This window comes from Euprymna scolopes, chromosome 26 (genome assembly GCF_053919585.1).
Source record: "Euprymna scolopes isolate OS-2025 chromosome 26, ASM5391958v1, whole genome shotgun sequence".
NCBI classification, from domain to species: Eukaryota; Metazoa; Mollusca; class Cephalopoda; order Sepiida; family Sepiolidae; genus Euprymna; species Euprymna scolopes.
In genome coordinates this window covers 88,648,362-88,672,544 of record NC_136507.1, presented here as the reverse complement: position 1 = coordinate 88,672,544, position 24,183 = coordinate 88,648,362, and positions in this window count along the sequence as shown.

The following is a 24,183-nucleotide window of genomic DNA, read 5'->3' as shown; positions in this document are numbered from 1 at the left end:
TGATAAGTATGTTTTAACTTAAATAGGGATGGTATAATAAATTTGTGGGGTCTGCGTTAGAATGGAAATAAGCCTCCATAGAATGGAAATAGGCATAAACTTTAATAAAGATTTTCATATCTATCTGCGTAAGTATACTTTGATAATTATGTTTCAGTTTGAAGAAATATGGTATGATAACATTATGGGGTGTTCGTTCGAGTCTGACCTCCATTGAATGGAAATATATCACAAAATTTAACAAGGTTTTTTAATATAGATCCACAGAATATTGTGATGAGTGTTTCAGTGTGAACAGGTATGGTATAATAAATTATGGGGTTTATCTATTTTATTTTTATTTTCATCATATTTTGCTTTGGTTTTGATAACCCCAAATTCGAAGCTATCTCTTTACAACCCTTCCTTTCATTCATAACCTATCATACTTTCATAAATCAGAATCCATTTTCTGTAGGCTGTTTTTGAACCAAGCCAATGGGTACTTTTGCTAGTATATATATATATATATATATATATATATATATATATATATATATATACAACAAGAGTATGAAATGAAGACACAAAACTATATATTGGTAGATATAGAATGGGTCATTTATTTAATAATGGAATACAGGAAAAATTTGGGGGATAGAAGGGACTCTTTATTCTAGAACATTCGAAGCCTAATGCTTCTCATCAGAAGAGTAGAGAAGGTGCTATATCTATAATTATATATATATATATATAAATATAATTATAGATATTAAAGAAGTTGATTTTTCTATATTTACCTATTACGATCTAACGTTTGAAAGTGCACAACTACAAAAGAAGCTATATATATATATATATATATATATATATATATATATATATATATATATGTGAGATATATTATATCCTCATATAACATTTTATGTATATATATATAACTTTCATTTACTCACAAAATTAATATACGAAAGTATAAATTTATGCGTAAACTTTACGTATTTACTTCAAAAGTGCTCAATACGTAGGTAGAGCTAGTTAGTAAGTTATAAAATATATATGGCGATTAAGCTACACTGAATATTCCGCGTTTCATCAACTCTAGGACTCTTCAGGATTTTGCGAAACGCGGAATATTCAGTGTAGCTTAATCGCCATAGATAGGCTCTGTCTATCGCCGGCTTCTATACTCCTTCTTTGCCTATTAGTCAGGCGCAGAGATACTATCACACGTGAATCGACAATGAAACCGTTCCCCCACTCCCGACACATCCCACCCCTCAAAACTGGACACTTGGGAGTGCTTTAATACCACACATGCCTGTGCAATTAGATTGGGGTGATCTTCTTCTGATGGGCTGAGGGTACCGGATTGACAGTTCCTGGCTGCTGTTTCCGACTGGTAGTACAGGAGCCCTAAGTCTTTGGTAGGGCTTAGAGCGGCTGCTCCATCAACAGTTGTATAATATCGAGATGTTTGTAGTGCCATGTCGCGCATGGAAAGGGACCCAGCACCCATTCCCGATGAGCTTTCCTGAGGCCACAGTCTGCTAATGGTCTACTTGTCTGATACCCTGCATAACCTCTTGTTCAGCTCCCCCTCACCTAACTCAAACTCTTTAAAAACGTGATGACAGTACAATAAAAAAAATTAGCTTAAACCAGGCCTAGGGACAAACAAATCCAACTTACCTCCTCCGTTGAGGCTTGCATTCACTAACATCCGTGGGCTTAGAACTAATTTAGCTAATGCTGAAGCATTTCTCCTAACAAATACCCCGGATATCTTAGCACCAAGCGAGACTAACCTACACTCGTCCATCCCCTCTAACTACTTTAAAATGCCTGACTATCTCCCACTCTGCCGTAAGGACTCTGATAGACATATGCACGGACTTGGAGTCTACATTCGTAACACCCTCCCCCTGACTAGAACCTAGAAATGGACAATCAAGCCTTTATGTGCTTTAGACTAAACATATAACATAACATTAGCTACTTTTATTTTCTATACCGCTCTTCCTCAACCCAAGACAGCACCATAATAAACAAAGTCTCTGACAGCATAGACACAACACAGATGCAGCGGGCAGCTCAACACATAGTATCGCTATATCTCACTCCCTATCACAAATGGTTACGTTTCCAACCCGTTTCCCTGACCAGCAAGATCAACAAGCCTCACTTCTAGATCTATTTCTGACCACAATTCCCAATGATTGTTTAACGATCACTCATAGCCCACTCGGGAACGCTGACCATGCAGTGATAATGGCAGAATTCGCCCTTAATTCCAGACCCAAAAATGAAGAGCGAGTGCTCAAAACAACGAGATATTATGAAAAGGCTGACTGGGAAGCCATCAGAGATATTATCAGAGATGCCCCATGGGGAAATATTTTTTCGCTTCTTGCTGAACAGTGCGCAAATGAGACCACGGAATGGTTGAAAACAGCAATTGAAGCACATGTTCCCATGCGGAAATTTTATAGCAACCCCCCACTCCCCCCCAATGGTTTACTTTGACTTGCGCAACTGCCATTGCTCAAAGGCAGCATGCATACCGCAGATTTAACCGACATAAGTCCAGCTCAAACAAACAGAAGTATATAGAAGCAAGAAGTAACGTTAAGAAAGAAATAGCGACAGCTAAGAGTGAATTTACTGCAACCACTAAAAAACTCATCGAAGCACAAAAATTAGGAAATCGTGACTTCTGGAAAATCTACAACAGTGTAGTAAATAATGGGCAATCAACAACTCCCCCACTAACCAACAATCACGAGGTTGTTTACCCAGTAACCGACAAGGCTAATATACTTGGCAGCCGGTTTGCCTCGAGCTCCACACTGGACCCTTCCAACCACCCCCTGCCTGACTTTCCTTTGCGGACAGACGCCACATTAGACGATCTAAAAATCACCCCTGCTCAGGTACACGCTATCATAAAAAACCTTGACACTTTAAAAGCATGTGGACCTGATCTCATCCCAGCTGTGCTATTAAAAAAGTGCTCAGCTGAAGTAGCTCCAGTTCTCTCCAAACTCTACAACAAATGCCTTAATGAATCATGCTTTCCGGGCTGTTGGAAAACTGCTTCTGTGGTACCAGTATTCAAGAATTCTGGCGAAAGAACTGACCCATCAAATATCGCCCCATTAGCCTCCTCCCACTTTTTGCCAAAATATTTGAGACTATAATTAACCATGCTCTAGTTCGTCACCTTACAGATGCTAAACTTCTGACTGACAAACAATATGGATTTAGACAAGCCTGTTCCACAGCAAACATCCTCACTGTAATCTCTGAACGTATATACCATTCACTGGACAAATCGGGGGAGGGCAGAGCGGTAGCTCTAGATATATCTAAGGCTTTTGACAGGGTATGGCATGTGGGTCTCCCCAGGAAAATTAAATCATGCGGTATCACTTGTAGAATACTTAACATAATTAAATGCTTCTTAGATAAGAGAAAAATCCAGGTTGTCCTCGACGGTCGTACATCTAAACAGTGTGATATAAATGCGGAAGTGCCTCAGGGGTCTATACTTGGGCCTCTATTGTTCCTAATATTTATTAATGACCTCCCCGAAAAAACTGCCTCTGAGATGGGTATATATGCTGATTACACCACACTCTATAACAGGCATAACAGGAAAATAAATGAACACATAACTAAAGAAATGGCAAAAACACTAGACGATGACCTCCAATCTGTAGTGGAATGGGGACATAAATGGATGGTCACATTCAATGCTGCCAAGACTAAACTTGTTTCCTTCAATAATTACAAGAAACCTTCTCTGCCACCAATAGCAATGGCCAGTGACTCTCTGTCTGAGAGTACATCTTTCAATCTGCTTGACCTAACGTTCACAGGAAACATGAGTTGGAACAATTATATTGAAAACATTACCAGGGCCGCTTCGAAAAAGGTAGGCTCTCTCTACCGTGCTAGAAAACTACTGACACCTGAAAGTATATTGTACCTCTATAAGGCCACCATTCGCCCATGTATAGAGTATTGTTGTCACATTTGGGATGGTGCATCTGCTGCTCGTCTCTCGCTCCTAGACAAGGTTAAAATGAGAGTCGCCAATCTGATAGGCCCTGAACTGGCATCTAAGCTTCAGCCTCTGTCCCATCGACGAAACGTTGCAGCCCTCTGCCTGTTCTACAAGTATTTTAATGGTGAATGCTCTGACGAACTGCAGACACTTGTGCCCCCACGACGTAGACACCCTCGACAAACCCGACCGGCAGCTAAATCCCACTCCACATAGTAGAGATCCCTAGATATAAAAGATCTTTCTACTCCAGTAGTTTCTTCCCCAGAACCTCTAGACTCTGGAATTCCATTCCAGGTCCCTGCTTTCCTAATTGTACTGACACGCAAATGTTCAAGTGTAACGTGAACTGACATCTTGCTGCCCAAATCCCAATATAGTGCCCCAGCAGTTGCTGCTCCTGATAGCAGCCCCCTACACCAAAGTGGCGGCAAAGTGACTTGTTTGGGGTGAAAATGTAAAACAAAAAGAAAAAAAAATAAAATCCGTCGAAAGTTTTAGGCATACATACATACAAACATACATACATACATGCATACAAACATACATAAATACATACATAATACATACATACATTTAAACAGACAGGTGAGATTTATATTATAGATTGCATTTATTTATATATTTATATTTATATACACACACACACACACACATATATATATATATATTTATATAAAAATAAATGCAGACTGGTCTTCATTATAGAGCGGGGGATTTTTGACGGGGCAATCGATTTTGCTGCCTTGTATTGGAACACTCTACAGTTCGTGCAAACAAGCGCGGTTATAATAATGAGGGATCCTTTGTGTATTTCACAAAGCGAAAAGACGATCTTCTGACGTTTATGTAGACTTAATTAAACAACGAACAAAGAGCAACAACAATAGGGCATCATCATTATCATTTAGTTACAAGAACATCGTATAATGATAGACATTTGATGCATTGTCTAAACTCGGAATATAATTCAAAGGGAGAATGGCGATACACGACACCGGTCATTATTTGGATTGTGTTTATCTAATCGCGGCGAACTTTGAGATGTTATGGTATATTTCCCGTTAATTTTATTTTATCTTGTTTTTTCTTTTCATTCGTCCGTGAATTAATTTGTTTTCTTACATCGAGTCTAACTTTTATATAGGTTAGCAATGGTAGATGTTTTTGAACCACATACGGATGACAAATCTTGCAACGGAAGAGATGTTTCATAGTGAAATCTCGAAAGATAATTTAGGATGCTATCTATCTATCTATCTATCTATCTATCTATCTATCTATCTATCTATATCTATCTATCTATCTATCTATCTACCACCCTTCCTTCTATCTGTCTATGTATCCAATTTCCTTCCATCTATCTATCTATCTATATATCAACCTTCCTTCATCTATCTATCTATCTATCTATCTATCTATCTATCTATCTATCCTTCACTCGATCAATCTATTTATCATTCTCTTTCTCCTCCCCCTCTCTCTCCCTACACACACACACACACACACACACATATATATATATATATATGTATATATATACATATGTATATATATATACATACATACATATGTATATATATAGATATGTATAGGATATATATATATATATATTGTGTACAGAAAGTTGTTAGTTGAGAAAGATCATTGGTACCGTCGGTTTCAAGCCCGACAATAAGGCCCGTTTAAGGTATCCTTATCAAGCTCTTTTCAGCCAATATACAATACATATGTATGTATGTATATATATATACATATGTATGTATATATATATATATACATATGTATATATACATACATACATATGTATATATATATACATATGTATATATATATGTATAGGGAGAGAGAGAGGGGGAGAAAGAGAATGATAAATAGATTGATCGAGCGAAGGATAGATAGATAAATAGATAGATAGATAAATATTTATATTTTGTGTACAGAAAGTTGTTAGTTGAAACCGACGGTACCAATGATGTGTCTCAACTAACAACTTTCTGTACACAAAATATAAATACGCTCTTACAATTTGGATTTTCCTTTTAATTGAGCACTGTGCTGGAATTCTTTTTCCAAAAAAAACAAAAAAACTAATATATATATATATATATATATATATATATATATATATATATATATATATATATATATATATATATATATGTAACGTGATCGTTACTCGAATCTACACGTTGTCCGGTATCGTTACAAGACCAAAAAAAAGAAAGGATATAAAACACTGAGCATTTTTTCTAATTGAATACAAAAAGCATTTATTCCAGTAATTTCCGACAACGGACTTCACTTTGTTTCAAAATGTCACTGACGTGTCGCACATTTCTTTGGGCAAGTGCCTTTGTTGTCCTTTGCCTTTCTGCCGTTTCGACCGCGCGGCGCATTTTCTTTCTCGCCACACACTAGTCACCACACGTCCGATCGCTTCCTTTGCTCGACCACGTATTGTCCTTTTCTCTCCTTGTTTTTTTTACTCGTTCCCATGACGTCATCACCTGCAAACTTGGTTAATTTGCATATATGCAAAGACTGTGGTTGCTGCAAATATTTTGCCTTGTCAGCTATCCTATATATATATATATATATATATATATATATATATATATATATATATATATATATATATATAAGGCACCGGACTGTTGTAAACATGGTCTGAGGTTCGATTCCTAGAAACAGTTGAACTACGCTGACGAGAGGTTACGACCTCGAAACACGCGTTTACGTAGATTACTGTTTTAAAAATAATAAATAAATAAAAATGTTATATACGTCCAAACAAATTAAAAATGGCGACTTTCTAAGTAAATAAAAAAATGAGCTTCGAGGCGGAGCCAATATTAGCCGTATGTATCGCTTGAAAAAAAAAAAACAAACAACAAAAAAAAACAACAATAACAAATCTCTCTCTCTCTCTCTCTCTCTCTCTCTCTCTCTCTCTATATATATATATATATATATATATATATATATATATATATATATATATATATACTAGCAAAAGTACCCGTCCTTGACTGGGTTACAAAACAGCCTACAGAAAATGGACTCTGATTTATGAAAGTATGATAAAAGGAAGGGTTGTAAAGAGATAGCCTCGAATTTGGGAGTATCAAACCAAAGCAAAATATGAGGAAAGGAAAAATAAAATAGATAAACCACATAATTTATTATACCATACCTGTTCACACTGAAACACTTATCACAATATTCTGTGGATCTATATTAAAAAACCTTGTTAAACTTTGTGACATATTTCCATTCTATGGAGGTCAGACGCGAACGAACACCCCATAATTTTATTATACCATATTTCTTAAAACTGAAACATAATTATCAAAGTATACTTACGCAGATAGATATGAAAAGTCTTTATTAAAGTTTTTTGTCTATTTCCATTCTATGGAGGCCAGGCGCGAATGCAGACCGCACGATTTTATTATGTGCATCTATATCAAAAACCATTGTAAACGTTAATTTTTAATTTTTTAATTTTTTATTTCCATAATTTGTGGACCAGGCGCGTTCACACTCACATATACATATATAATGTAATGGCTCGTGCTCCACCCCCGAGAATCGAAACCAAAAACATTTAGCTTATGATTTATTTTTTTCTTTTGACGTTAATATCTGACATATATAGAGACACGTTTACCGCAAGGCTAAATTTAAAACCTGAACAAATAGCTATTATGTTACGCATGCATATTCGTAATGCCGTCGTTCGACCTGCACCCAGCAACTTTGTACCGATTTTCCCCGGCTAAAACTCAAATATAAAGTTTCGCATGGGTTCGAATACCCTATATATAAAGTTTCATCTCTATAGACCAAAAACTGACAGAAGAGTTTCGTAGGCAAAAATTTAAAAACAAATATATATTCGCATACATTAATACATATAGAAGGTTTGTTTTACTATGACCTTTTTACCTAAATATTACGCAGTATAAATCATGTAGAATATCTGCATGAATATAATTTTTTTTACATGGAGGTCACCACTTATCAAGGCACAGAAGCCACTCGCGGAATTGGATTCATCTGCAAAAGATCTAGCGAATTTGCATATTCTTTTAAACATTCATTTTAATTAATTTCCTAGTAGTTTTTTTTCGGTTTTCTTATGGCGTGATCATCTGTAGTTAACTATTTCGCCTTCGGGACAAGATCAAAGTGTAGTATCTGTTCCGGCAGATGCTGCAAGCTATGACTAGCTATGACTAGCAAAGACCAGATGTGGGGGCAACCCCACATGCCTGATCATTAACCAGCTCCCATTTCCCACCTCTCGGGAGCTGGTCCCCTTTTTCCCTTCCCCCTCCCTTCACTCCTCACATTAAAAATCGGTATTGTGCCTAATTTGCTCGGTGGGGGAACAAATAAATACCATCTGTAGTTAACTATTTCGTGTAATCACCCCTCACCAATCCTACACGATAAACACCCGTCTAGCTGAAACCACTGTCAATAATTTTCCCCACTCTTTATCTGTGCCTAAATCAAAACGTAGATTTCATGAACAAAGCTTCTTTCTTAGTGCACGCCTGTGGAACTCTCTTCCGTTTGCCTGTTTCCCACCTGACTACAACTTGGATGTCTTCAAGTCCAACAAAAATAAATTCCTGATAAAGTGCCCCCTTAAATAAGACAAATCTGCATTACGAACGATTACTACGATATTATCCCATTGATTACTGTACACGCAATAACCCTTATTCCTGAATGGTGACTACTATGTAAAAAAAAACAACAAAAAACAAAAAAAAACCCCGGATTTGTTTTACAATCCAGAGATTCAAAAAAGTGGCCAAAAACCAATATATGGTCACAAATACACGTTACCAAAGGCAAGATAAGTTTCTCTTCTACTTAGCTGGATAAGTTACTTTTAAATATTCAGAGCTGAGCAGGCAAAAATATAATCGATTGTTAATGGTGGCGGGCATGACAAGTGCTGCCCAATTTAATGTAAAGTAACATCCCTTTTTCCAGGCCTTTCTAACAGTTTAGGACTTAAGACTAATAACCATTTTTCCTATGAGAGATAAAAAGTATGGGATTTACTTTTAAAGGTGATTGCATGTGGTTTTACGACTTTGCCGGTTGAACTTAGGGTTAGACAGAGATAAAAGATTAATTACCTGTTCAAAAGAGTTTTTTTTACAAGGTGGTCACCACTTATCAAGGTCAAGAAGCCACTCAGGGATAAGGGTTATTGTAAGTACAGTACGTTAGTGTGGATATTTAAAGTGTCTACTTAAGGGGGCGGTTCATCAGGAATTTGTTTACGTTGGACTTGAAGACATCCAAGTTGTAGTCAGGAGAGAAGCAGGCAGACGGAACAGAGTTCCATAGGCGTGCAGTTAGAATGACAAGACACGAAGAACTATTTCAATATAAATTTATAGGAACAACTGATCATCTACTTTAAATTCTAAAATATTTTTGGCAGTTGTCACACGTAATCGTCTAAGGAAGCAGAATCTATTTTCTTGAAGAGGATAGCTAAGTGTCCTCATCTACTTTTCAATATAAATATACTTTATATATATTTTTTTTAATTTTCCAGACTTCTTAAATGTTTTCCCTTTATATATTTTCTCCAAACTTGCAAGATTTTTATCTTCTGCTACTTTCCCTACTTGTGCCATTTTTACTAGTGCCACTTTTTCCTACCTTCCAACCCCTTTCAGAACGGTTCTAAAATGTATCAATTAATCACGTATACATTTGTTGCTTGCTTTTTATACATTTTCTTTTTTAAGAATATCAGAAGAATTAATATTTGTAAAATTAAACTTTTACAATTTTTTAATTTTTCTGATATTTGTGGAGAATTTCTTTGGCAATATTCAATAGTTAAATTTGCCATTCTTGTGATATTTAATTTTTCACATATTTAAATTAATTTTCAATAAACACTGTTTGATTTTATTATTTTTCTGGCAAAACAGAAGTTACCAATCAGCGAAAAGCAGAAATCTAGCTGATAAAATTTAGCAGGAATTTGGAGAGATAACCGCTTCAATAAAATCCCAAAAGCTATAGAGAAAGTAAATACGGAATATTTTTGTATATTAATGATATTTATTTGTAGGATAGAAAATTAAAATCTTGTGGTTTTCTTTTTTGGAGAATTTTCGTTTTCGATTCAGCGGTTTTTGAAAATTTCAGATGGTAAAGTTAAAAATCTAGTGATTGTCTGGAGATTTTATTTCGCTACTTACCTGATAAACGCTTGTGATTAATGCTTTTACTAAAGTTGCTTCATTACCTTTTATTCAAAAACATGACAAAGGCATCAGTCGGGGGGGATATAGTTTTTGGCTTGTTAAATAAATATTTATTTGAAAAAATATTAGTTCAACTGATATACTGTTTATGACTTTGTTACTTTAATTTTTAAGTTGACTCATAAAAAATAAGATAAGTTTTTTCAATTCTGATATTAATATCCATAGAATTATAAAAAACTGGGGATCTTGCTTGCTTTCTTGCTTGCTAGCATATTGTCTTCGACGATCGCGCGATTTTATCTTTTAAATAACGGGATGACAGGTTTATACACACACACACACACACACGCATATACATATATATGCATGTATATGTATGTATATGTATATTTGTATGTATATATATATGTATATATATATATATATATATATATATAGTTTCGATGATCACACGACCATATGTTAAGCTCAATATTATAATCGATAGAGAATTGTCTCTCTAAAAACAAATACATAATCCACATGAATTATACTATCATATGTAAGCGTATTTTACAACCGCGAAATACCGGGCGGCCTATTCGTTATATTTAAAAAAAAAAAAAAACTACTAAACCGACCGACAGAGCCTATCCCACTCATGCAAGGGCACATCTACAAACCATGTTTTATTAGTGCATGTATTGAGTGTCGTTTGAAATTAAAACGTGTCCAGAACCCAAATGGTAAACTCAAGCATTTCGCTTAGAACATCATAAGATTCTCACTTAGGCCACCTAAGATTCTTTCGTCCGGATATTAAAGGCACAGATCAGGCATATTCATTTCCCCCGAGAAACTGATCTTTTTTTGTGTGTGTGATCCGTGTGTCCTCAATTTCCTCTGAAATCAAAACGCAATTTTGCCGCATGTTTTCAATGTTGTTGTTGCTGTGTCAATACATCTTGCAGCTTGGTGTTGTCCATTGGCAATATTTTCTTGGATCCTCTCACATCATCACAAATATGATAGAAACTACAATGGTTAAACACTATTCTTATGGATACCTGTATCGTAACAGTGGTGGGTGCCTAATTTATCTAATGAATATTGTGACTATAGGATCTGTAATGCGGAGTTCAAACCCTAAAGGATTTCTTTTTTAAACGTTAAACATTAAAACATATCCATTCATTATAAATAGTGTTCTCGTTTTCAAACTATTGTTTACTACCTCATCGCCCGGCATTGCCCAGTCGCACAATACGCTTAAACATGATATTTTAATTTATGAAGATTGCGTATGTATTATTATTATAGAATCAATCCTCTATTCACTATTATACATTACGATGGATAATTTGACTGATGGACTAATTCGCAAAAATAAAAAATAAAATAAATAAAAATAAAAATAATGATAAATAACTAAATAAATAATTAATAATGAAAATGTCGTTCATCAAATTGCGCCTGTGTTTGTTTACAATTTCACTTCAGCTGATATTTGGGGTTGGCAATGAATACGCTGGAAAGTCACTACTTTTTAATATTTAGTTTGAAAATATGCAAACGAAGAAATGATTTGCGGCGATTTAAAATGGCACCTCGTATTTTATCGTAAATTGAACTCATTAATTAAAAATTAAAAAAAAAAAAAAAATGGTGAGATACAACCAAGCTGAAACACAGGGCTATTCGACCAGTTGTCGAATGCTCTACCACTAAACTGTATCTCCAGATGACAATAATTATGTTTTCTTTTTAAAGAAGAAATGATTTGTTAAGATTCTATAATCTCCCTTAGCCGTTGTAACGTAAAATATTCCCCATGTAAAAATTTTTTTTATCTATAAGAAAGAAAGAATATATTTAGGATCGGATATTTTCGATTTTCGATACTTACCGGATGAATTTATGTACAAAACATATCTAAGAACACTGCCAAACATAAATTACCTTTGCATGCAATTATCAAATAATAGGCTCAACCTTTCCGGAAGCTATGAGGAAAGAACTCACACAGAAAATGTGACTTTTCTATATATTAGATAGACAAGTAAAAATAATAAACTCTTTAAAATAAAAAAAAAAAATTTCGACGATATACGCCCTCCTAAAAAATTAAGCATTAAAATATATAGTATGATACATTAAAACGGGTTTTGATGTATTCTCTCCGATACAGTCTCTCCCTAAACCGAGCAAGGTCACTGAACCAGGCAATACCCTAAGGGCGGCTGGGCATTCGACGAAGAAAGGTGTCTCCCCACGCGGTCTTTGACGACATTCAGTGGCGTGGTTAGGGATTAGTTGAGGAAAGGAGCGCTCAACCGCAGGGACTCATGGAGAATCTCTAAGTAACGTCCGACTTAGGAAAGCCAAACTTTCAGCGTGTCGATGACACTCCAGATCAGGCACCCTCAAACCTCCTTCGCTAAGATTTTGTGTACAGGCCTGTCTACTGACAAACGGCTTTCCCCTCTTTCAAAGAAGCGAAAAGAGAGGCTGCTCAAAAGCCTTGACGCTGTCCGTAAGCAGAGGAACGGACTTGATACGGTTGACAATGGCCCCTGTGACGTTTTCATACTAAGCGATCGCATGAATTATCGCTTTGATGTTGTTACGGCTTGTGGAAGTCGGGACCAAAACTGGTAGTCTCTATACCAGATTCCAAGAAACCATGGTCGATCCTATAGAAAGCTTTGGACTGATCGAAATTGATCAACGCGGCTTCTGTGTCGTTTTCCCTTCCCTCTAAGATCGTACACACCAAGTCCAAGTTGTTTTTAATCGATCTCCCCTTTACAGCGTAATTCTGATATGGTTCGACCAATTTCCGATAACAACCTGCAGTTGGTTTGGAAAAACTCGTGCAAAAATTTTCAACCCTGTGTTTAGAATGTAGTCATCAAAATCCTCCCCACCATGCCGATCTCTTCTCTCCAGTAATGTTACCACTGCTTTAGTAACCTGGCAAGGTAGGATCCATGAACAAACCAGTGGTTAAACACATCCTTCAGAAGAGGAACAAACATGGGCAACAACATGAAGTATATTTCGTAGGGCAGACCATCGAGCCCTGGAGTTTTGTTATAGCCAAACTGCTTTCACAGAGTAATGGTTTCTGGCGTGGTGACCATCTCATCACAGCTAGCAGCTCGGGCCGCAGTAAGCCGGGGCGAATCAGCTAAATAGCTGCCAAACTCCTGGCCGCGGAGACTAGGTAGTTAAATGCTCACGAAACCAAATGCTAACGAAACCCTTAGCAAATCTCGCGTGTCGATACGAAAGTACGTCTTTCCAGGTTTTTCACTTTCCGAACCGCGGCGTAAGGCGGCCTAATGCTCAAGAAAGTCAACGTTAACGGTTTCGTTAGAGACTCTATTTAACGTAGGTCTAACTACTTGGCTATCTTATCGCTCGCTAGCCAAGCGAGTGATGTCACCCTTAACTAACACTATCTCCAGGGGATCCCCCCCTGATACCGCCTGGGTCAGCTTATCTTCTACATGCTTTTTCGTCTAACTGTGGCATAAGCTTAACCCACCAACTACTCCCAATAACCGCCCCACGAACTCCCGCTGAATTAGTAGCGTTAGCTATACCCGGATATCGACCATCTCCAGAAAGGAGGCGTTCAGCTTCCAGAAGCCAGCCAACCTAAACCTATCGCTCAACTTCAAACAGGCCATAAATAGATTATGGTCCGACTGACCTAGCCATATGTTGAGTAGATGTCAAAGTCGTTCGTCAGCACATCACAATCCCCGTACGAAACGAAGGGTCTCTTAAAGAGCAGTTATGTCTACTTCAAGGGTCACGAGATCCCTCGGCATGTGAGTAGCCTTGCTCTGGTATCTCATGCCCCTCGTATTTAAAATAAATCCAAGTTAATGCTTCCCTACCTAATAGTATTCGTGTCACACACGGGTCAAAAATCCTTGGAGGTAAAGGTGCTCCATGTCTATAAGTTTCTAGCTGGAAAATACTTTTTTTACCGGCTATGAACTTATAGACATAGAGCAGCCATAACTAAACAATATAACGAGAAGACGTGAAAAGAAGGTTCCAGTTTATATGCACCTTCATTTTATACGGCGTTAAAATTAACCTTCTCTCTGGATGTCGGAAGGCTTATCAAGGGACGGTCGGGTTATGTCTGATCTGCTATCGGGCAGTTTTGGTCAGGTCTTTGACGAGAGATGCTTTTTTCCCGGCCTCCAGGATTCACCATAGCACCTTCTCCCTTATTCGTTTTCACAAAGGTGATTATCCTAGGGGTCTCCTCGAAGTTTCTCAGGTTTGAGACTTTTCCCTCTATCTCCTTCAACTCCTCTAGGCTCTTTAGGTATCTGTTTTTGACGCCCATTGAAATCCCCTGTTACTTCTTGCTATCTACTTCACAGAGTCTCTCCCCAGGCCAGAATAGGAACTTCCTAGTTTTTCCTTTCCATGAGTCACAGAGAGAGAGAGAGAGAGAGAGATTTTTATTCTGTAACCTTTTCTGCTTCTTTATCTGCTGGAGCCTCTTCCGGCTCCTCCAACCAGATTGTGGAAGAGTTATTTAGGGGAGGGGTAAGCTGTTCTTTCCTCTTGAGCTGGGATTTGCTGCTGGGATGGAGGAGGATTATCTGCCTTCTCGTCTTTGGTTTTTCCTTTCTTGTCCTTGGGCTTCGTCAATTTATTGGCATTCAAAATGAATCTTTTATTTATACAGTGAAATTTAAAGAAATATTTTGTGAAACCATTTGGTTTTTGTTCAGAATCCCCTCTGTATTAAAAAACAAAAATAAAGAAAAATGTGTATAATGTACATACCTGTGACAAAACAAAAATATCATATTCCAAAAATCATGTGAATTGATCAAGTAGTTTTATTTTTAAATAAGAAAATCAAATTTTATTAGTATCTGAAAAGTGACTGTCATTTTCCCCTTTCAAATTTTGACGATACTGTCTTATGTTTTCTGTGTTTACTAGATGTACTCTGGGAGGTCTTCTTGTATTCTCTCCGTTTTTGAGATCACCTTGCTCCAAGATTTGGCTTCCTTCTCCGTCTTATTCTCCTTTTCTTTCTCTTCTTCCCTTATTATCGGTACTTGTTTGGTCCTCTTCTCTGGGACTTTCTTGGGGCATGTTTCTGCCATGTTTCTAGGTTTTTGACAATGCCAGCAATGTGGTCTTCGCCCCTCTACTATCATCGACATTGTCTGTCCCTGGCAATTTAGTTGTCCTGGTATCTTGTTGAAGTCCTTTCTGTCTAAAATAACTAGCAACCTGTAGTCCCCAGTTATGATGTTCCTAGGACCTTTGACTATCTTAAACTCCTTTACTTCCTCAATATGGTCTTCGCTAACGAAACAAGGGACTCCCAGAACTGTGATGTTTGTTCGTCTTTTAGCCATAAACTCCGGCTGTATGCGGGTGTTCTTCCACTTGAGATCCCCTTGCCAGTTTTTCGGGTTCTTCCTTATTTGGCAAAAAGAGATCCCCAATTTTCAAAACACTTTTCTTAGTTTTTCCCACTTTTCTGCAAGATGTTATGACTGGTCTTTCCTCTAAGCCTGACACGACCTTTTGGCATTTTTAATAGCCTTCCCCCATTCGATCTTGGTATTACCTGGAGACTCAAATTGTTACTCCCAGAGCAGATGAGCCAGTGCAAAGGGCGCTTCTAATACATGCATGCAACTTCCGGAACACCAGGCTTGGTAACCGAAACAAGGGCACCACCGGGTGCGGGCAAGACTGTGGTCCTCAACAATGGAGTGTCACCGGTCGTAACCCCTACGGACGCGGACGGACATGGGATGCCACCTGGTGTAACCCCTACGGATGCGATCATAATTCTCCTTGGAACTTCACCCTCTCCTGGCGTGGCGTTGAGAGCGTCCACTCTCTCGGGCGAGTAAGCGGCCCGGTCCATTATGTTGGCCTAGCACCCGAACAGAGACCCGCCGATTCAGAGACAGGGAGACCATCACCCAAAAGATTACACAAGTCTCCCCGAACCTGCCGGCTATTTAAGTCCTGCCGAATGCTAAACTATCTGGAAAAAGAATTAAAAAATAAACAGTAAATATTGCCATAATGGGCTAACACAACAAAACAAAACCCGTTCCTGCGCTTCCAGACACCCAAAGAATGATGTTGGACGTTAGAAAAAAAAACTTTTGCGCCAAAAAATCCTTTAAACTTAAGCAATTTATTAAATAGGTTTTGTCACAAAGTGAAGCATCAGAACAGATACTACACCGTGATTTTGGCTCGAAGGCAAGAAACTTTGATCTTGGTGTTGTAGGATGTTATGTTGGTGATGTTCTCGATGTAAGTAGTCCAGCGGGTTCAGATCGAGGGATAGGGGCAGTAAAATAAGAGTACAAAGAGTCGAAGCACAACTTCTGAAGCCAAGCTTGGGTGTCTTGGAACTTGTGGGACGGCACCGAGCCTTGCTGCCAGACCAAGGGATTGCACCAGGGGATAACCACACTCTTCAGCACATCTAGGTACACTTTGGTGTTCACTTTCAATCCTACTTCGAAGATGTGAAGTGGCATAATTTGGCCCTCACTTAAAACCACACCAAAGACCATAACCCTGGCCTGAATCTTCGTTGAGCTGTGCCTTCAAGCGTTGAACAATCCAGATTTGCATTTTGAAGGCGACAATTTTATAGTTCCACCCAATATATATATATATATATATATATATATATATATATATATATATATATATATATATATATGATGAAAATGATGGAAATAGTATTCCGACAAAATAGAGAAAATAAAAAGGAACAAACCGTATTATGTGTTCATCAACGTTTCGTCTTTATTTCGAGACTTCCTCTGGATGAATGAGATCAAGAAACAAAAAATACCAGTACAAATAAATTACATAAAAAAAAACACTCTTTTTATTTCTGTTACAAACTTATATTTGAATTTCAACAGATATATCTTTTTCCCAATAAGAATTTTAACTTGCGTTCATAGTTTTAAAATTACATTAACGACTATATGACGTCACTAAAATTTCTTCTCTTTAACAGCGCCAGCCCTCCCCCTCCTTTTTGAATTTCCAACGTCTTTTTTCCGTTTCTCTGAAATAGAACTGCGTCACACTGTGCACATGAAACATTTTCAAATATTTTGTACTGGTATTTTTTGCTTCTTAATCTCATTCATCCAGAGGAAGTCTCGAAATAAAGACGAAACGTTGATGAACACATAATACGGTTTGTTCCTTTTTATTTTCTCTCTCTCTCTCTCTCTCTCTCTCTCTCTCTATATATATATATATATATATATATATAATTATTTACTATAATAATTATTAAATACATACATACACTAGTGTTTCATCCTGTCAGGAATCATCAGTGCAGGGTGTTACGATTAACACCAGTCAATAGATTCGAACCCGGCAACAAAATCCAACCGTGGCTTTATTAGCAAGGACCTAATCCATTCGGCTACTGTTAACCGCAAGAAATGCTGTTGAATTTAAACATTTATTTTTTAAATGCTTTTTAATGTCTGTCAGAGTGATCTAATCATTATATGGTGATCGGCGCATAAGAGCTTAATTGACAGACTTTTAACTGAAAGTGCTCAACGATAAGAAACGAGTTTCTTAAAGTGGCTGACATTATATATATATATATATATATATATATATATCTGTGTGTGTGTATGCATATGGGAGGTCATTTATGTTGAACAGAAAGATAGTTGGGATCTGGATTGACCCCTGAGGGACTCCAGCATTAATACTATGAGCTTCTGATTTCTGTCCATCAACAACTACTTTTATGAACCCCTCAGAGAGAAATCATTTAATAATTGAAAAGGCATTTCCAGCTATACCGTAGTTGGAGATCTTGTGGAGTAAACCTTTATGCCATATTCTATCAAAGTCCTTTGATATGTCAAGCGCAATTGTCTGAGAAAGGTAGCCTCGGTCAAGAGATTCGTTAATCCTATGAGATATAACTGTTAGCACATCTGCTGTAGATCTAGCAGAACGGAAACCATATTGCATATTACTGAGGAGGTTATTTTTGCTGAGGTGGTTGACTACTTTTCTATTTAACACAGATTCCAGTAACTTACTCACGACACAAAGGAGACTGATTTGTCTGTATTGAGAAGGAGCTGATCGATCATCCGAATTTTTAAATACGGAACATATTGATGATTAACGTAACGTAACGTTTTACGTTTTTACAATGAGGTTTTACAGGGTGTTGAGAAGCAAGTCTCCTTAAGACAACGCTTATAACAACTTTGTAAGCAATTCTCCTTAAGACAACGCTTATACAACTTTGTAAATATGGGAGCAATTTTGCTTAAAACAACGCTTATACAACTTTGTAAGCAATTCTCCTTAAGACAACGCTTATACAACTTTGTAAATATGGGAGCAATTCTCCTTAAGACAACGCTTATACAACTTTGTAAATATGGGAGCTAGTTCTGGTTATAGCTTTTTGAGCACTATAATAGGAATGCCGTCTCAGGAGGTCAACCTTGTTAATTTCCTTAGGCTTTTCTACTGAGGAATGCTAACTAACCTAGTCGATTAGGTGTATTCTCACTAGTCGGGAAACGTCTTCGACAATCATTTCAACGGTGACTTTGTTGCTCTTTGGCTTAGGTATGGTCAAGTCTCCATGACGAGTTGTTAGTTCGTTGCTAAACATGTGAGATGCCTGTACCGGGGAATGCTGACCAAGCTGATCAAATAGACATGTTCTTACCAGTCGGAGAGAAACGTTATCAACATCAGTCCGACTATGGCTTCCTTGCTGTCTGGCTCAGGTATAGTTATGTTCAGTCTCACACTTTTTTGGTTATTTACTTAGAAGTTATGGCTTATCAAGGCCTGGAGGCCACTCGAGGTTAAGGGTTAATGAATCTCTGGTGACACAAAACTGTGATGATCGCTAAAAGTTGAAATTAGGTAGAAATTGATTATTTATGTTGGATTTAAAACCGATCATGTCGTAGTAAGTTTGGAAGCAGCCCTGCGATATTGTGTTCCACAGAAGGGAAATTCTGGAAAGCAAGCATTGTTCATGTACTTTTCCTTTAGTTTTAGGTACAAATAGACAGTAAGAGGAATTGCTGAAAATAGTTGTAGTGTTTGCGGTGATTTATAAAGAATGACGCCAGATTGAAGCTCGGCCGACCGCAGGCTATAAAAATATTAATATAGCGAATATAGATTCGAGACGTTTCTTCTGTGAGAAAGAAGTCCTGTAAATAGGTCAGTTTATTGCTAATCACCTACCGGGAATGCTGCCTGGGCTGCTCAGACATTTTTGTAGACAAGCTCGTCCTGGGATGCTATTCTTTCAAAAGCAGATCTGACCTTGTGTCTAACCTCTCGGAAAAGAATTAACTAAAATATATCAATAAATCGGTGCGTCGAATCAGTACAGAAAAAAAGCAATCGCATTAAAACTCACTTGGAGAATGGAAAGCGTGCTAAACCGTTTGGCTGGCGACCTAGTTAACCAACGTATTTACGGCGAGCGTCATAGGAATCGTGGTTGGCTTAAAGTTGTTAAAGCTGAGGTTGTCAATTGTCAAATTTAGAGCAAAGCCGCGTAAAACGTGGTCAATGCGAAGCCGATTTAACCTACATCGTGTTAATCCCAGCACAGGAAGAATGAGAATAAGAAGTGTAGAAAAAGAAATAGAAGAAGAAATAGAAGAAGTAGAAAAAGCAAGGTAAGATAAGAATTAGTAAAAGAGGATAAAAAAGAGGATAAAAGGGTAATAGGAGGAGGAAAAAAAGAAAGAAGAGGCAGAGTAGAACAAGGAGGGGTAAGTGTAGAAGTAGTAAAAAGAAGAAAAAGTGTAGTAGTAGTTTTAGTAGTAAAGAAAGAAGACGTAAGAGTAAAAAAATAGATAACTGTAGAAGAAAGAAAAGGAAGAGAAGATGATAGAGAAGAAGTAAGTGTATTAGAAAGAGTAAGAATAAAAGAAGAAGAATTAAAGAAAAGAAGAAGAAGAAATAAGAGTAAGAGAAAAAAAGTAAGATAAAAAGAATAAAAAGTAAATGTAGAAGAAGAAAAAAGATAAGAAGTAAAATACAAGAAGAAGAAAGGGTAGTAGGATAGGAGAAGAAAAAAATTGAAGAGATAAGAGTAGATGAATAAGATAAATAAAGGTAGAAAAGAAAGAAGAAATAGGTGTGGTAGGAGACGGATAAAAATGAACAAGTAAATATAGTGGAAGAAAAAGGAAAAGAAAAAGAGTACAAGAAGTAGTAAGTGCAGTAGGAGAAGAAGAAGAAAAATAAGAAATAAAAGGAAGAGAAAAGAAGAAATAAGTGAAGAATAAAAAACGAAGAAATAAGTGAAGAAGGAAAAATGAAGAAATAAGTGAAGAAGAAAAAATGAAGAAATAAGTGAAGAAGGAAAAATGAAGAAATAAGTGAAGAAGAAAAAACGAAGAAATAAGTGACGAAGAAAAAACGAAGAAATAAGTGAAGAAGACAAAATGAAGAAATAAGTGAAGAAGGAAAAATGAAGAAATAAGTGAAGAAGTAAAAACGAAGAAATAAGTGACGAAGAAAAAACGAAGAAATAAGTGAAGAAGACAAAATGAAGAAATAAGTGAAGAAGGAAAAATGAAGAAATAAGTGAAGAAGAAAAAACGAAGAAATAAGTGACGAAGAAAAAACGAAGAAATAAGTGACGAAGAAAAAACGAAGAAATAAGTGAAGAAGAAAAAATGAAGAAATAAGTGAAGAAGAAAAAATGAAGAAATAAGTGAAGAAGAAAAAACGAAGAAATAAGTGAAGAAGAAAAAATAAAGAAATAAGCGAAGAAGAAAAAATGAAGAAATAAGTGAAGAAAAAATGAAGAAATAAGTGAAGAATAAAAAACGAAGAAATAAGTGAAGAAGAAAAAATCAAGAAATAAGTGAAGAAGAAAAAATGAAGAAATAAGTTAAGAAGAAAAAATAAAGAAATAAGCGAAGAAGAAAAAATGAAGAAATAAGTGAAGAAGAAAAAACGAAGAAATAAGTGAAGAAGAAAAAACGAAGAAATAAGAGTACAAGAAAGAAGAAGCAAGAGTAATAAAGGAAAAAGAAGGCAGAGTAATAAATGGATAAGAAATAAAAATAGAAGAAAAAGACGAATCAAATAAAGTGAAAGAAAAAAAGGAAGAAAAGTCAACACTCACATGCTAATCTTTGCTTTAATTTTGTCACCGAATTAAAATCATGCGCTGAAAGAAAATGGCTGATTGGAAAGAAATTCTTTCAAGAGACAAAAGGAAGAACAGACAATAGAGGAATAAATTGTAGTATCTGTTCTGATTCTGCGCTTAGTCCTTTCTGTTCTGGCGCAAGTACCTTCTTGATTGAATCAATTTTTTATTTTTGTTCTAATTCAAAGTTCCCATTTTTATTGGGGTTTGTGGATTTTCTCTACATTAAAAACCGATTTTATGTCTAACCTTTTCTCTCGTGGACGACCAAGTATTTAGGAAAAAATACGTTGCAAAATTATACTATTAACCAGAGATAATGATCATCAATGTGCGTTCCGCCAAATTCCCCCATTTAATCCACTGTGATATGGCAGTCAATGTTTCCATCGCCTTATCGGACGGACAGGACTTTTAGACAGGACGCCCATGGATGTTAAAAAGGGCGACTTAACAAAATGTAATATTATATAAAATGTAATATTATACACAGTGTAATATTATATAAAATGTGATATTATACAAAATGTAAAATTATACAAAATGTAATATTATACAATATGTGATATTATAGAAAATGTGATATTATACAATATGTGATATTATACAAAATGTAATATTATACAAAATGTAATATTATACAATATGTGATATTATACAAAATGTGATATTATACAAAATGTAATATTACAGAATATGTGATATTATAGAAAATGTAATATTATACAAAATGGAATATTATACAAAATGTGATATAATACAAGATGTAATATTATACAAAATTTGATATAAAAATGTGATATTCTGCAAAATGTAATATTTACAAAATGTGATATTATACACTATGTGATATTATACAAAATGTGTCATTATACAAAATGTAATATTATACAAAATGTAATATTATACAAAATGTGATATTATACAAAATGTAATATTATATAAAATGTGATATTATAGAAAATGTAATATTATACAAAATCTTATATTATACAAAATGTAATATTATACAAAATGTAATATTATATAAAATGTGATATTACACAAAATATAATATTATACAAAATGTAATATTATACAAAAGGTAGTATTATACAATATATGATATTATACAGAATGTTATATAATACAAAATGTAATATTATAGAAAATGTGATATTATATAAAATGTGATATTATTCAACATGTGATATTAGACAAAATATAATATTACATAATATGTGATATTATACAAATGTAATATTATACAAAATGTGATATTATACAAAATGTTATATTGTATAAAATGTGATATTATAGAAAATGTGATATTATAGAAAATGTAATATTATACAAAATTTAATATAATACAAAATGTGATATCATACAAAATGAAATAATACACAATATGTGATATAAAAATGTAATATTATGATAAATATGGTATTATACAAAATGTTATATTATATAAAATGTGATATTATAGAAAATGTCATATTATACAAAATGTAATATTATACAAAATGTGATATAATACAAAATGTGATATTATACAAAATGTTATATTATAGAAAATGTAATATTATACAAAATGTAATATTATACAAAATGTGATATCATACAAGATGTAATATTATACAAAATGTAATATTATATAAAATGTAATATTATAAAAATGTGATATTATATAAAATTTAATATTATAGAAAATATAATATTATACACAATGTGATATTATACGAAATGTAATATTATACAAAATTAAATATAATATAAAATGTGATATAATACAAAATATAATATTATACAAAATGTGATATTATACAAAATGTAATATTATACAAAATGGGATATTATACAAAATGTGATATTATACAAAATGTAATATAATACAATAGGTGATATTATACAAAATGTGATGTTATACAAAATGTAATATTGTAAAATATGTAATATTATACAATATGTTATATTATACAAAATGTGACATTATACAAAATGTGATATTATACAGTATGTAATATTATACAAAATGTAATATTATAAAAAACGTGATATTATATAAAAAGTAATACTATAGAAAATGTAATATTATACAAAATGTAGTATTATACAAAATGTGATATTATACAAAATGTGATATTAAACAAAATGTAATATTATACAAAATGTAATATTATATAAAATGTGATATTACACAAAATATAATATTATACACAATGTAATATAATACAAAATTTGATATTATACAAAATGTAATATTATACAAAATATGATATTACACAAAATGTAATATTATACAACATGTAATATTACAAAAAATGCGATATTATACAAAATGTAATATTATACAAAATTTGATATTATACAATATGTAATATTATACAAAATTTTATATTATACAATATGTGATAATATACAATATGTAATATTATACAAAATGTAATATTATAAAAATGTAATATTGTACAAAAAGTAATACTATAAAAAATTCAATATTATACAATATATAATATTATACAAACTGTAATATTATACAAAACGTGACATTATACAATATGTGATATTATACAAAATGTTATATTATACAATATGTGATATTATACAAAATGTAATATTATACAAAATGTAATATTATACAATATGTGATATTATACAAAATGTGATATTATACAAAATGTAATATTACA